The following is a 16,250-nucleotide window of genomic DNA, read 5'->3' as shown; positions in this document are numbered from 1 at the left end:
CATGCCATGACCAAAAATTATGGACATGATAAATACATTAAGAAAATTCCTCCCACAGATTTAATCTGTCATGGAGTCTCTGAGAATGGGATTTTATAACTTGAACCTTAAATTTAAAAGTATTCTCTGTATATGCTAACAAAAAGAAATTTTAACTGACTGTGTCATGTTTTCCTTCTAGAAGAGTTTCTTGACCTTTGCACTATTGGCCAGAGCATTCTTTGCTGTAGATTAATTTTTTGTTGTGGACTATTCTGTACATGGTAGGATGTTTAGCAGCATCCCTAGATGCTATTAGCATCCCCACCTCCCATGGCAACAACTGTAAATGTCTCTAGACGTGGTTCAATGTCCATTGGCAAGAAAAAATCAGCCCCCCTATTGATCTAGTATATATGGTGTCTGTAATATACTGATAATATACTGATATATATACTGTAATATACTGATATGGTCATAGGCCTGGTCAGAGAAGTAATTGCCACCTCCCCACCTAAGCTATAACCAAGCAGTGGCCTATGACTGACCTGGCAAAATAACACTTTGTTTAGAGGAAGCTCATAAAATGATTTTGGCCTAGAAGGATGAGCTAACCTCATAATAAGTACTTGAAGAGAGAAACCACCCCTCAAATGCATAATGTGTACCATGACTGAGATTGACTTAACTAGGATGAAGAAATCATATAATTTGCTATGTCTACAAATATGTAAGTAACCCAAATGTGTGTTTCTTTTTTTGGTATCAAAGATAATTCTAGAATAAAATTCATTGTCACAGTCATTTTAAAGTACATCCACACTGTCAAAAGTCTAAATAACTACATTTTTTACTCTCTAAAAATGGAAGGCACTAAATAATACAGCACTATGTTTTAACCTGAAGATTTTCATACTCAATTCTAACTCAAAAATATATTTCCTGACATCCATGCTTTATAAAATAATTCCCCTGTGATAATTATGTACCTTGAGTAGAATTACCAATGCATCTGTCTTGAATGCTTAATATATTCTATGGCAAGTGCCTTGAGAACTTTCAATTCTGTTGCTGCCAAGAGAAAGAGGTATTAACTATTCAGAATGAGATGATCATATTAGATTTTGTGCATAAAGAAAATCACAACTAAGACTTTAAGACTTAAATGGGTTTTTCTCCAGAGCCTACTATGTAGCTACTATTGAAAGAGTATAGATTCTTCTACTCCTGTTTACCAGGTCCCACAGTGCCCCAGCCTAAACTACCTGTTGTGACTTTAGTTCCCTTTCCTTTTTCAGCCTCAAATGGACCCTTAGAGCAACCAGGTATTCCTTTATTTATCACTTTATAATTTCCAAACAGGTGTCTGATCCAGGTATTTTTTTCTCTTCTGAAGCCCAAGTGCAACCCTTCATCCTCAAGTCTTGGAGGACACACTGTCTGATTTTATGAAGATGGTGGCCAGCACCCTTGTCCACAGGTCAACCTTGCCTTCTCTTATAGGAAGAGGGATGCTCCTTCTCCTTGGTGTCAATCTTAGGGACAAAATGAACCTCCATGCTGGCCCCTGGAGAGAATGCATTCCTCAGAAGTCCTTCAGATGGAGAGTCAGTTCAAGAAGGGGTAGACCTTTTTGGACCACTCAACATAAAAGCAAATCTTTTCATTGTTATTTGCAAAGATGTCAGCTTCCAGAATTGAGGAGCAAAGTGAGATTTTGATGAGCTGTTGTACTTGCCATTGAGTTGCCTCATCCTCAGTTTATAGCATATCAGATAGTGTCCTAGAAGTTTGTTCTTTCTTTGAAAAAGAAACATCTAATAATGTAAGTAAATGTGCTTATGATAGAATTTGTAATACAGAAATGTATAAAGAAGATATTTGAATCATTAACAATATAACAATAGGTAATGATTATTAAAGAATTACTGTATACCAGTTTCTGTGCTAAGCATTTTATAAACATTATCCTATCTTTATAATAAGTCAGAGATATCAGCCATTGATATGGGTACACTTTCCTCCAAGCTTTTTTTTTTTTTAAATAGACTTTATTACAACAGTTTTAGACTTATGAGATCTAATTTAGAAATTAAGAAGATAGTATAGAAAATTCCCATGTAACTAAAGCCAACTTACCCTATTATTAACATATTATACTAGTATGACACATTTGTTAGTATGACACATACTAGATACTATTATGATACACACACATACTAGTATCAGTATTGATACTTTATTATTAATTAAGACCTACAGTTTATTTAGATTTCCTTAATTTTTATGTAAGTTCTTTTTCTGTCCCACTCATTGTACCACATGTTAAAAAGTCTTCATGCTTCTTTAGGCTCTTTTTTGGCTACAACAGTTTCTTAGACTTTCTTTGTTTTTGATGACCTTGACAGTTTTGAGAACAACTGGTTAGGTGTATTACAGGATGCCTCTCAACTGGAATTTTCTGAAGATTTTTCTCTTGATGAGACTCAAGTAAGAATTTTTTTAAATTGTCATTAGTTGGAGTTGAATTATATGAATTCTTTTTCTGCTAGTGAGACAATCATATAGTCCTCTTTAATTTGCTTTTGCAGTTAAGTACATTATCAGATTTCAAATGTTATATAGAGTCCTGAGAAAAATCTACTTCATCATAATTTATTTTTGAAGCTGGGCCTATAATTTTCCTTTCTCATACCATCCTTGTCTGGTTTTATTATTGTCTTCATCCATGTTCCTTAGGAAGCAAACTGTGGGATAGAGCTTTATGTGCAAGAACTTTACTGGGGAGGCTCTCATGATCAATTCCTATGGGGGCAAGGACAAGAGTCAGAGCAGAAGTGTAATGCAGCCTCCACAGAGGCCTCAACAATGTAAATAGGATGGTCTTTCCAAGCTGTCCCAATGTAATTCAGTGGGGCAGGGCTCCTGCACCATTGCATCTACTGGTCTTGGATGTGGACCCAATGGACATTCCTGGAAAGGCACTCAGCTGTGAGTGGCCAGCAGCCACCAATCCCAGCATCTGGGGAAATGTATGCTTTGGTCCTAAAGGGGGGGCCTGGAAAATTTGCCATAGTGTCCACCACAGTAATCAAGAATATGCTTTCCTCAATACAGGATTTGAGGAGGTTTTCCTTCTGTACAGTGTTAAACAATTTGCAGAAGCTAGAAGTTATCTATTCTGTTGATGGTGTGGTAAAACTTGAAAACCATGGGACATGAGTGGAGGAAGGGAGAGGGAGGAGACTGCATACATGTTTGACTCCCAAATCAAATATTTTAATAGCTATAAGTTCTTTATTCCCACTCAAATCAACATTGGTAATTTATATTTTTTTCTAGAAGAAAACCATAATCTTATGTGTTATCAGATGTATTAGCATATAGTTATTCATAATAACTCTTGTGATATTTTAAGTCACTATTATTTAATAATGTCCTTTTTTTCTTCAGTTATGTTTTTGTGTGCCTTTTTTCTTTATTGTTTGTCCACTTTATTAGCCTTTTCAAAGAATTATACTTTGTTTCTGCAGATCATCTCTATTGCTTGTTTTCTGTTTCACTAATGTTTGCTCTTATCTTTATTAGCTTCTCTTCTCTTTCTTTGGGTTTGCTCTATTCTTTTTCTAACTCTTGAGTTTTGGTCTCATTACTTTTATATTGTTTTTCTTTTTTAATATGCACAATGTGCCCTCTGAGTACTGATTTAGCTGTATTGCATATGTTTTAACTAACTGTAATAGAGATTTTAAGTTGTCCTACACTTTCCTTCCTGCCCTCATTCCTTTAAAAATAAAACAACAACAACAACAACAACAACAACAACAATAACAAAACACCCAATCATTAGGTAAGCATATGGTATCCCAAATAAGGATAACATTTCTTAGCTTCTCTTGCAGCTGCAATGGCTATATTTTGGAAACAGGTAGAGATCAAGGCTCCTAAGACATTATTCTAGGATTTTTTGAGGAATAGGTCCAATCTGTAAGCAGACATGAGTTACAGAAACTCCAGGGTGGTCAGTCATGTAAATGCCTGGTCAGCTTTGTAACCTGTTTGTCAGGCCAAGAGAGTACAAGAAATGGTACTGGCTAGATCCTAGTATTGCTGCAGGTGAGGCTGGGGAAGGTAGACTCTTACCAGCTAAAATTTGCAGAGTCCATTATGAAAAGAGTGTGAAGAATAGATATTGGGAAACTATTGGCAATATCTGCCATAATTCCATGCAAACTACAAACACACAGGGGATGAACCCATGTGATCTTGCTTTGAACAATGGAGATGTAAGCACAAGCAATACACATATCTTTCAATTCACGTCTTTAAAAAGAATGACCATGCCCTCTTCTTCCATTTTTCTTCTTCCCTATTGGCAGGAGTCAGCAGGATGGCTGAAGCTGGAAGTTACATGGGGCCATGAGATGAAAAGAGCATGTTGAGGATGGCAACAAGCTAAAAGGCTCTGAGAAAGACAGGACCTAATTAGAGTTTCCTTGGAAAACTTCTCTAGATTTTCCCTGCCTGAGAAATTGGCATCAAACATGGTCAGGGTGAGTCATAGGAGCTGCTCATCATGGAGTTCAAGTACCTACTATAAAGGCAGGGAAGGAATAATGCCAGTAGTGATAGGCAAAGCAAATTCTAACTTTACCTGCAATGTTCTATTTTTTACAGATTGATATAGTATTTGCAAAATAAATATTGATTTTATTTATTTAAGATTTTATTTATCTATTTATGAAAGACACACAGAGAGAGGGAGAGACATAGGCAGAGGGAGAAGCAGGCTCCCTCTGGGGAGCCTGATGTGGGACTCGATCCCAAGACCATAGGGTCACGACCTGAGCAGACGCTCAACCACCCAGGTGCCCCTAAATATTGATTTTTAAAACCTACAAGAAATTTTTTTTTTAAATGGAAGAGCAGAATATATTCTGGTTGGCCTGACAGGCTCTGGTTGCATAAGAGCTAAATGTAGCATCCTGGACAGCAGCATGGTGAGTAGTACAGGGTGAGGTTTGAGGGCACCCACAGGGTAGCAGGGTAGTCGCAGCAGTGTGTTTACCAGCTCTGATAGACTTGAATAGATCTGCCCCACCTCTTCCCAGCTTTGAAACTGTAGAGAAACCTCTGTTTTCCCTAACCCATAGGGCTATTCTGAGGTTTTAATGACACTGTAACTATAAAGTACTTTACTATGCCTGGCACATAGTGAGTACTCAATTAGTGACTGCTATTCTTATTTCTAGAACTTTGTATCATTTACCCAGACCTAGAGTCTTCTCCTTGCCAATGTCTCAAGCCCATGAATTTCCTTTCCCTTTTTGCCCTGCCCAACAGGGGAAGACTTTACTTAGGCTTGCCACCAAATTCTAACACTGTCATAAGTTTCTTTAAGCTTAAAGATTCAGCTTCTAAGAAAAAAAAATCAGTTCTCTGTTTTATGGAAGCTTAAGGTTCAAGTTTTTTATAAAATGGGTTTACATTTAATGACAAGTTCCTGTGCTATGAACATGTCATTGTTAATATTTGTTTCTATGGTGAATTGCGCTGAACAACAAGGTATTCAGACAACCTGATGTCATGGAGGGAAAAAAGCTTTCTTTACTTCTTATTAATTCTCGACTCCAAGTGCCCTTTGCACCTCTTAGCTCACTATTAGATCAGAGTAGTTATTATTATTACTAAAACATAAGGTTAACATTTCCATCATCACTGGGGTCGAAATTTGCATACTTCTGCATAATTCCTGTGCACAGCTGCTTGTATGCTCTCCTTTCATCTTAGTTTGCACAATTCATCTGGAATTTCTTAAAACTGGACTATTCATAATAGTCTTGAAAGAACTTCAGGGGGAATGTTGAGTTCAACATTTTAGCAGCATCCTTCACTTAAATAAAAAGCTTCAGAACCTCTTGAAGACATGAACAGTTTTGACTGAAAAATCTAATATCAACCACATGGGCTAAATGATTGCAGAACAAACTTTTTATTGCATTATAAATCTGCCGGAAACAACAACAAAAAGGGTCGTCAATCTCTTCCTTACTTCTTCTTGGCATTTTGAAATTACCCTCTTTTCCTTCCTTGTTTCCCAAACAAAACCAGGATATTCAACGTTGTCACAAATTCTATTTGTCAGTGATGTTCCTTTGATAAGCTGTTGAAACTTATAGGCCAAATGAGAAGAAATCACGTAAGAACTCAAGCCATTTTTTTAAATCAAGATTGACTAAGGGACTAAATGACTTCCACTTTATAGTGGAATCAAAAGCAATTGGTCAACAGCCATTATGTGAAAAGAAGGAAAGGCAGCTCAATAGAGTAGCTTAAAAGGAAGGACATTTGAATTGTAGCCTTGACTTTGCCTATAACTTGACACATTTTCTTCAGCATATTGCTCAGCTTTGCATTAGTCAGGCCTCTTGGTTTCAAGTGATAGAACTCAAGCCAAGTGGTAAAAGAACAGTAGAGCAGAGGTAGGACAGAGCCACTAACTGACTCACATAAAAAAGTCAATGAGTATATTGGTTCAGGTGTGGCTGGATGCAGGTACTCAAATGAGGTCATCAAGAACATGTTTCTCCTTATCCCCCACATCCCTTTTCCTGTAGGCTGACTCCACTCATGGGCAGACTTTTCACATCCTGTGCAAAGACGGTTATCAGCAGTTCCAGCTTATGTCTATCAATTCAGCAATCCCACTAGAAAGAGACAATCCTTTTCCCTGTTGTTTCCATAAGTCCCATGGTCTTTGGAAAAACTGTGGATTTCAGACCCAACTTTGAACTAATAAAAAATGTAAGTTGGTCAGATCTAGGGCACATGTATCACACCCCAGATGGACTGAAATTTGAGAAGAGGTATTCACTCAATGGAAAATTAGGGCTGTAACCAGAAAATTAGGCCAGGAGATGCATGATAAACAGTGGTCAGGCAAAAAAAAAAAAAAAAAAAAAAAAAGAAAAGAAAAAAACACTTCTAGTTTAATCTCTCTTGGGTTTCAAGTACTCCAAACATTATATAATTCAGAAGTGATGATGTAAAGTTTTTATTTACTGTAAGGCTCAAACCACAATATTTTAAAGAAACTTCCAAAAAAGAGACGGCTGATTGGAACCCAATATCCATTCTCCCACTCTAACTTTAGTAATAAAACCCCCTAACTTGTGATAGGAGCATAGCAGTCCACAAAAGACTATTATTTCCCAGGCTGTTCAAGTGTAGCCATATGACTGGTATAGTAGTCTGGATTATGGTTTCCAAAGATATCCAGGTCCTAGTCTCTGAAACATTTGAATGTTCCCTTAGGAGGTAAAAGACTGTAGATGTAACTGAATTAAGGATCTTGAGATGAGAACACTGTCCTGGATTATCCAGGTGGTTCCTAAAGGCAATCACCAGTGTCCTAATAAAATGTCCTAATAAAACTGGTGCAGCTACTGTGGAAAACAGTATGGAGTTTCCTCAAAAAAGTTAAAAAAATAGAACTACCCTACAATCTAGCAATTGCACTACTAGGTATTTACCCAAAGGATACAAAAAATACTAATTTGAAGGGATGCATGTAACATGATGTTTATAGCAGCATTATCAACAATGGTCAAATTATGGAAAGAGCCAAAATGACCATCAATGGATGAACAGATAAAGAAGATATATGTAATGGAATATTACTTAGCCATAAAAGAGCATGAAAGCTTGCCATTTGCAATGATGTGGATGGACCTGGATAGTATTAGGCTAAGTGAAATATGTCAGTCAGAGAAAGACAAATACCAATGATTTCACTCATATGTGGGATTTAAGAAACAAAACAGATGAACATAGGGGAGAAAGGGGAGAAGCAAACCAGAAAACAGATTCTTAGCTACAGAGAACAAACTGAGAGTTACTGGAGATGAGGTGGGGGGGGTGGATGGGTTAAATCAGTGATGGTCATTAAGAGGGCACTTATTGTGGTGAACACTGGATATTGTATGTAAGTGATGAATCACTAAATTCTACACATGAAACTAATATTACACTGTATGTTAAGTAACTAAAATTTAAATTTAAAACTAAAACTTGAAAAAAAAAATAAACAAGCACAAATAAATAAAATAGAGGCAGAGAGAGATTGCATACAGGAGAAGGCAATGTGAGCATGCAGAGGTTGGAGTGATGCAGTCATAGCCTGGAAGTCACCAGAAGTGAGAGGATGAAAGGAGATCGTCCCCTAACGCCTTCAGAAGGAGTGCAGCTGTGTGGATACCTCCATTTCAGCCAGTGAATCTGAGAACCATGAAAGTATAAATTTCCATGGTTTTAAGCTATTAAATTTGTGGAGACTAACAGAGCAGATTAAATTTGTGGTGATGTAACAGCTGCCATAGGTAACTAATAAGATATGAACAGAAATGGAGGTGTCCAGCTTCTGGCTCTTGCCCTTTAAGGGAAAGGTGCTTACCTCCTTACCCTCTCTCTTTCCCCTGTCCAAGTGGCTGCAATGCCAATGTGCTGGTGAGCCATCTTGTACTACCACCCATTCTTGAATAAGGGGAACATGCCAGGAGGGTATAACCACAAGATAGAAGGAGCCTGGATCCCCAATATCTAGTTTGAAATCCTAATTTAAGAGATAAATAAAACTCTGTCTTGTATAAGCCACCATATTCTGGGGATCTCTTATTAAAGCTAATCTATATAACCTAACAAAATTACCATTTTTGTCTGCCATGAAACTGCACTCTCAAGACTTCAAACTCCAGGGAGAGTAATTAACTGAAAACCCAGAAGCTACCATCTGAAATCCACTACCACAGTTGCACCCAGCCCTCACTTCCCACAAGGTGCTCCCACAATCTGAGTGTGGCAGGGATACTAAAGAAAGTTTATTCTTGGGTGACATGGAGCCCCTTTAACAGCTAACTTTGGCTAAAGGACTCCTCAGTGGCTTTATCAAAGCTCTTGAGACAGCACAGCAATCTCAGATGTTGAGTTCCATCAAACTCCCTTTCTCCTCGCTTCACTTGGGGGAGATGGTTTTGCCATCCTATGGTGCTCCGAATCTTACCAGCTCTTTCCCCATTCTCTCTCCCAGATGTCCCTCCTAATTAAATTCTTGCTCATTTAATCCCATCTTGGCAACTGCTTCTCAGACTAATACACCATCTTTTCACAAAAGTTCCAGAACAATGAGATCCACTGGCAAAGTAAGGAAAAATAAGAATCTTAACAAGTAGTTAAAGCATCTTGTCATAAACATATTTACCCAAGGTAACTGTGAAATGAAGATTTGACAATCTTATACTTTACTTTCCTTAAATAACCTCTTGATCACTTTCAAATTCTCTCCTGCCATTTGGAAATAAATTAGATGGACGACAACATTTTCTCTCAAGATTTGGCAAACTGCATATTATTGACTATCCCAAATGACTGAATGAAAAATAAAATTCCATCAATTATCCAATTGCTTTATTTAAATATCAAACATCTGGAGTTTGACAATAAGCAGGTTAAGAATTCAGGACGACTAAATTTTTCATTAATCTTTGGCCTGATTTAACCTAGTGTAGATGCAATCTATTAGCTCTGAAGTTCTGCATATTTGCACGCATTTGTCTTGGTGTGTGCTAATCGCTTCTCCTGGATGTACAAATGTCCATATACTGTGCATTCTTGCATAACTCCCCCATTGAGAAGTCATTGCTGTATTCCACTTCCATCTATCACCTGCAGCTTTAATTGTAACATATTTCTTTCTGCTTAGTATGTTTGTCTTTTGGATTGTCATACTTTTTATTCATGTTAGTAGTCCCATAATTATTCCTGGCATATCTGTTTTATCACACATTTGCTGAACTGAATCAAATGTGAAAAAGTTGGGAAATGCATGCATTAATACTGCAGGAGACTAATGTTTCTTCAACAGATTCTGGCACAGGAGTTGGGAACGTCCCTCCTGCAGTGGTTATTGGAATGAGAAAATATATCATTGAGAGGATCTCAGTAAATGAAATATATCTGCTCTTGACAAAGGCCTTGAACACAAAACAGAGCAGATAAAATTGGGAGTGATGAGTTCTAATCCTTCCACATGTGGTATATTTACAAACATGACAACTGAGGCAAGACTTTCAGAGGCATGCGTTACTCATTGTTGGATGCAGAGGGTGTGTGTGTGTGTGTTTGTTCCTGGGGGTGAGAGCTGTGCACTGCTTTTCTATCTATTATCAGACAAAAACAAAGTTTTCCTACTACACTTCTGAAAACAGGTTAGAATATATTACTTTAAATGATTACCGTGGAGAATTGTTAATAACACAGCTTCCACCTAAACATGTGTTTAGGTCTCACAGGGTTTTTTTGTTTGTTTGTTTGGTTGGTTGGTTTATTGTTGTTGTTGTTCTTGCTTTAATTAAAAAAAAAGACACAATATTGGGTCATGGTAATAAGAAAATATTACTAGAAAAATAATGACTTGTTAGAATATTGATATATTAATAACATTAGACTGGGAGGTAGAAAACATGGATTTTAATTTCTACATCTGAATTTGTCACAAAGAGCCATGTAATTTAAAGACCTGGCAATCATCTTATCTATACAAATGAAAGAGGTGAAGTGTTTCAGAAGCTGAAAACTGGTGGATAATGGGCCAATTGCTGTCCAAAGATGTGTTTTCTTTGGCCAGTCAGCATTTTTTTAACTAAATTAGTTGCTTGACTCTAAACTCTAGACATTTTGCCAGAAGAAGAAATACAATTTCTGGCTTCTTTTGAAAAATCAAAAGATACAACCAACCTCATCTTCTATTTCCATATGATAACCACTGGGTAAAGCCCATATTCCCCAAGTATACCTTTATTCATCTATGTCTGACTATACTTGGCAGACATTTGAATGTGTGACTCCTACACTCTATGATCTGAAAGGGCCTATCTAAAAGTCTATAAGCCCAGAATATAATTAAGAGTCTAGAAATAGATCCATATTTTATAGGCAATTGATGTTCAACAGCGTGTCAAGACAATTCAATGTCTTTCAACAAATGTTCCTGGGACAACTTGATATCCACATGTAACAGAATAAAGTACTCCTTCCTCATACCATACACAAAAGTAAATTCAAAATGTATTACAAATCTTGATGTAAGAGATGAAACTATAAAACCACAGAAGAGGGATCCCTGGGTGGCGCGGCGGTTTGGCGCCTGCCTTTGGCCCAGGGCGCGATCCTGGAGACCCGGGATCGAATCCCACATCGGGCTCCCAGTGCATGGAGCCTGCTTCTCCAGTGCATGGAGCCTGCTTCTCCCTCTGCCTATGTCTCTGCCTCTCTCTCTTTCTCTCTCTGTGACTATCATAAATAAATAAAAATTAAAAAAAAAAAAAAACAGAAGAAAATATAGGAGAAAAATTTAATGATCTTAGATTAAGCAAGATTGTCAAAAGACAAAAGAAAAGTAGATAAATTAAAATTCCTCAAAAATTTAAAAACTTTTGTGCAATCAAGGATACCATTAAGAATATGAAAAGATAACCTACAGAATGACAGAAAATATTTGCAAATCATATATTTGATAGGATACTCATATATGGAGTATAGAAAAACACTGTTACAATGCAAAAATAAAATAACAAATAGCCCAATAAGAAAATGATGAGGGATCTGAGTAGACATTTCTCCAAAGAAGATACACCAATGGCCAACAAGCACTGAAAAGATTTCAACATTATTACCTATCAGGGAAATGCAAATGAAAATCATAATGAGGGGTAGCTGAGCAGCTCAGTGTGTTAAATGTCTGCCTTCAGCTCAGGTCATGATCCTGAAATCCTGGGATTGAGTCCCATGTCAGCTCTCTGCTCAATGAGAAGCCCGCTCCTCCCTTCCCCTCTCCCTCTGCAGCTCCCCCTGCTTGTGCTCTTTCTCTCCATCAAATAAATAAAAAAAACTTGGAGGAAAAAAAGGAAAGATGTGTGTGACCACAGTGAAAGATGTATCATAGTGAAAGATGACTTCACACACAATAAAATGTCTATAATCAAATAGATGCTAACAACTGTTGGAAAAGATATGGAGAAATTGGAACCCCCATATGCCATGTAAGAATGCAAAATTTTGTGTCCACTTTGGAAAATGGTCTGGTAGTTCACCAAAAGATTATATTTAGAGTCACTGCATGACTCAGCACCTGCACTACTAGAGAAATGAAAATGTATATCCATACTAAAATATGTACATGCATGTTCACAGCAGCATTATTCACTACAGCTAAAGAGTAGAAACATCCAAATGCCCATCAGTTGATTAATGGATACACAAATGTGGTATTTGGTGGAATATTATGTGACAATAAAAAGGAATGAAGTACTGAAACATGCTACACATGGATCAACCTTTAGAACAGTGTGGTAAGAAAAGAAGTCAGATGCAAAAAAAGCTATATATGACACGATCTCATTTACATGAAATGTCCAGAATAGGTAAATGCGTAGAACAGAAAATAGATTGATGGCTGCCAAGAGTTAGGGGTAGGAAGAACAGAGAGTAACAGCTAACAAATATGGGTTTTCTTTTTGGGGTGATAAAAATATTATGAAATTAGGCAGTGGTAATAGGTGTACAGCTGTGTGAATATGCTAAAAATCACTGAATTGTACACTGCAAGAGGATGGATTTTATAATGTATGAATTATATATCTCCATTTTAAAAGTACATGAGCCTGCAGTAGGATCTAAATTTTCATCTCCATTATCCCTGTCAACATTATCTACATCATCAAATTTCCTTCCCCAGTGATAGGCTAACCAGTATAAGCAATCAATTCCATTTAGCATGAAACAAAGTGAATTATGGCTAATGTTGCAATTAATTTTACTTATGAAAGAATAAGACTTGAGCCTCTTTTTTTAAAAAAAAAAAAGGAAACTTTGAGGAAATTTTTTAAAAATATATATGTCTACCCTTCTTTTGAAGTTTGACATTTTTTGTATTGTTTTTCTCCAATAAACATCTGAACTCTATAGGACATGAATATCTCTCCTTTTGTTTGCAGGCTCTTTCTAGGCAGGGAAGACATATCCTAATAAATGACGAACTGACTCATTTAAGCTCTAACATCCTGTTAAATAATTATCCTTAAGACTATGAACTCACAGTCTTTTCTGAACTTCAGATCAAGCTGGGGCATCTGGAAAATGGGCAGTACCTACAGAGACTCATTTCAAGCCCCGTTCTTCTCATTCCAGTACTTACAGATGAGAAGAAAATAGCCAATTGTCTTTTAATGGAACTATAAGAAAAGCCAATCTCCAAATTGTAGAGCAATATATCAGCAAGTAAGTTATACCATCCATTTGATATTCTTATTTTTGACCAAGCACAAAAAGTAGTGAATTATGCAACAGTATCCAACCAATCTGGGCAAAATTCAAATATTAAAGGTGAAAACATGTTTGCCCTTTGAAGGGGGTTCAAGTGGAAATGACGGATACAGTTATTTGTGGTATATAATGAGAAGTGGGAAGAAATGTGTTATTTTTTAAATTGGCTATTTCAATTGGTGGATTAGAAGGAGTGCAGATTCTCCTCTCTTTTTTTTTTTTTTTTTGGCAGAAAGTTTTCCTTTGTTTAGAAAAAACACCTTTATGAATGTCCTCAACCCCCAGCCTAGATAAGAGATCCAGAAAGAGAAGAATAAAGTTGATTTAGGGAATAAAATAAAAACGGTTCCTTAAAAAGTAACTTCCCTAATGGTGTTGGGTAAGAGGATGACTTCATATCCATTCCTTGGTCCTGCCCTACACACTGTGTTTAACTTGTCCTCTGTGGAGGGCAATAAACAGACTCCCTAACCCCCTGGCTTCCAGTTGGGTTCTGCCAATAGGAGGTAACTGCCAAAGACTGGAGAGTGGGAGGGGAGTGAGTACAGGGTGTTTATTCCCTAGGCTCTCTTTATGCTAGGCCTCTGGCTAGCAGATGCTAAGCAACCCTCTGCTCTAGGGCCCCTTCCCCTCAGGGTCCAGAGACTGTTTCTCTGTCCTGGCCCTTCTGGCCCAAAAGCAATGACAGCTCCCTGCTCTTCTCAGCCACAGGGTGCTCCAACATGCAGTCTGCTATAAGCAACATATGTATTCTAGAAAATCATCATGCTACACAAAATTTTGCAAAAACTACCAAGAGGTTTATGGGGAAATGGAAGGCACACACAGACACAAACTATCTATGACATTTTAAAAACAGGGATCTAATAAAAATAGTTGACAGTGTTACACTTGTGACATGATTAAGAAACACGCAGAGAAATCATCCTTTTCTTGAGGTTGCACTATTGTCCAATGAGCTCCTAGTGAGGGCAGTACTGCTAATGCCTTAACAAGAAACACTCAGAGACGATACATATTTTACCTTGAAAAGACCTTGGAGTTTGCTTGGAAGTACATTTCATGTGGGTTGCAGCTTGGGAACTGTTGCATAGTGGCAGCAGGAAGCGAATCTGAAATGTGAAAGGAAGTTCCTATAGCAGGTGGGAATGATGTGGCATGTGATAAGGTGGTGAACTGAGATGTAAAGTGGATGTTTAAGGGAAGGAGCATTTTGTGTGTTTCTCCACTGTTTGGTTCAACTGGGTGCAGATTTCTGCGTTCACCAAATGCTTTTCATGGATGTAAGCACACATAAGCAAATGGAAAACTAGGCCCAAAATGTTCCAGGAGATACCAATGGCATTGGGATAAATCGGTGTTTTCAAAACAAGTGTTATAACAGAACTGATTGTACGTAGTTTATTTCCCTACACTTGGCCTATGGCTTTATAAATAAGAGTGCCTTTACCACATTCTTCTCAATGACCACATTTGAGTATGTCTTGTTTCCCAGCCAAATGCAGAGAATTAGGACAGTCTGGGGACAGGAGCTCTAGCAATATGGTGGGAATCCAGAACATGAGACTACAAACACCCTTTAAGAAATTCCTATGGGAAGAAGTTGCCAAGAAACTCAAAGACAATGGAGTGCCTTAATAAAATTCTAGTTACTTCATGCTGTATCCTATTTTGGAGTCCCTGCCACAGCCTGCCCCACTTGCCCTTACATGCAACAGCTCTGTGTTAGTGGGGCTTTAGGGAATGGAAAGTGGGAAAATCATATGTAGAACATAAAGATGGGCAGGAAGGACAAGGTCACAATTGCTGAGAGGAAACTACTGAGGCACAAGACCCTTTCCCCAGAATAAATCAAAGAAAAACCTTGAAAGGCACCAGGCAGTCCATGTTCTGCTAATATGTATGTAGCTCTGTTAAGGGCCATTCACTGATACAGAATTGGACTCCACATATAAGAATAATGAATATAGCTTTTACTTCCACATTTTCCACCAAGAAAAGCCTCTCAACAATATTTTCCATTTCAAAGGCACTTGTTCTGCTAGTAACACAAATTTAGGAGTGAAAATACTCAATTTTTTTCTCTCTTCAACAAGCCCCCCCCCTTTTTTTTAACCTGAGTCAGAACATAAATATAACCTAGGCTTTTCCCAACAAAATTACATTAGCCATAGAAACATGCCACATGAAGGGATTATTAATCCTCAAAAAAGTCTTGGCAGAATTTGATGAAAGCTGAAATGTATTTTCACAGATGGTTGTGCTATGGGGTATTTGATTTGAAAAATATTAAACAAAGCAATACCCCATTTCTGTTTTATTCCCTGAAAGCAATTATTACATGAAAAGGTAGACAGACAGGACACAGTTAACAAACAAAGACTAAAGAGTTGTCATCAGCTTAGAAATGTTCTGGAAAATAAATGAGAGCCACTTGCCAATAATATGACTGTAAAATACAGAAATAAAAAATCTATATTGCGAACATACACGTACTTATAGCCCACATCACAGTTTGATGAAGCAAGAGATAAATGGCCCAACATTGATTGTTTTTACAGGAATACGACAACCCTCCAAAGAAGAGAAACAGAACATCTCTCCATTCACATAAAAAGCAAATTACAGATGGGGAAAAAAATTCACTACTCTCAGAGCAAGATTCAATTAAAAAAATATGTCTGGCTTTGACAGGGCAAATTCCAGGCGTAGTATATTTTCATAGAAGTTGGTCCTAGAGGAAAGATTTCAGTGCTACAAAAGCCTATGGAACTTTTCACAGCTTGTCATAATTTCTCTGTAATTCTAAACAAGGATTTCCGCCTCCTTAGCTCATATTTTTCCCCTAACTGATCCTGCAAGGTGGTATTAAGCTTCTGACAGCGTTCTTCCTT

General features: G+C 37.4%; 1 non-coding gene across 1 annotated transcript; it reads left to right on the top strand.

Moving 5' to 3' along the window:
* Positions 1-14,277: 14,277 nt before the first annotated feature.
* Positions 14,278-14,411, top strand: LOC112666130 (U4atac minor spliceosomal RNA). Its single transcript, XR_003140755.1, has one exon. It is a non-coding gene; the product is annotated as a U4atac minor spliceosomal RNA (small nuclear RNA).
* Positions 14,412-16,250: the final 1,839 nt, after the last annotated feature.

This window comes from Canis lupus, chromosome 20, assembly GCF_003254725.2.
Source record: "Canis lupus dingo isolate Sandy chromosome 20, ASM325472v2, whole genome shotgun sequence".
NCBI lineage: Eukaryota > Metazoa > Chordata > Mammalia > Carnivora > Canidae > Canis > Canis lupus.
This window is presented reverse-complemented; position numbering and strand designations above follow the sequence as displayed.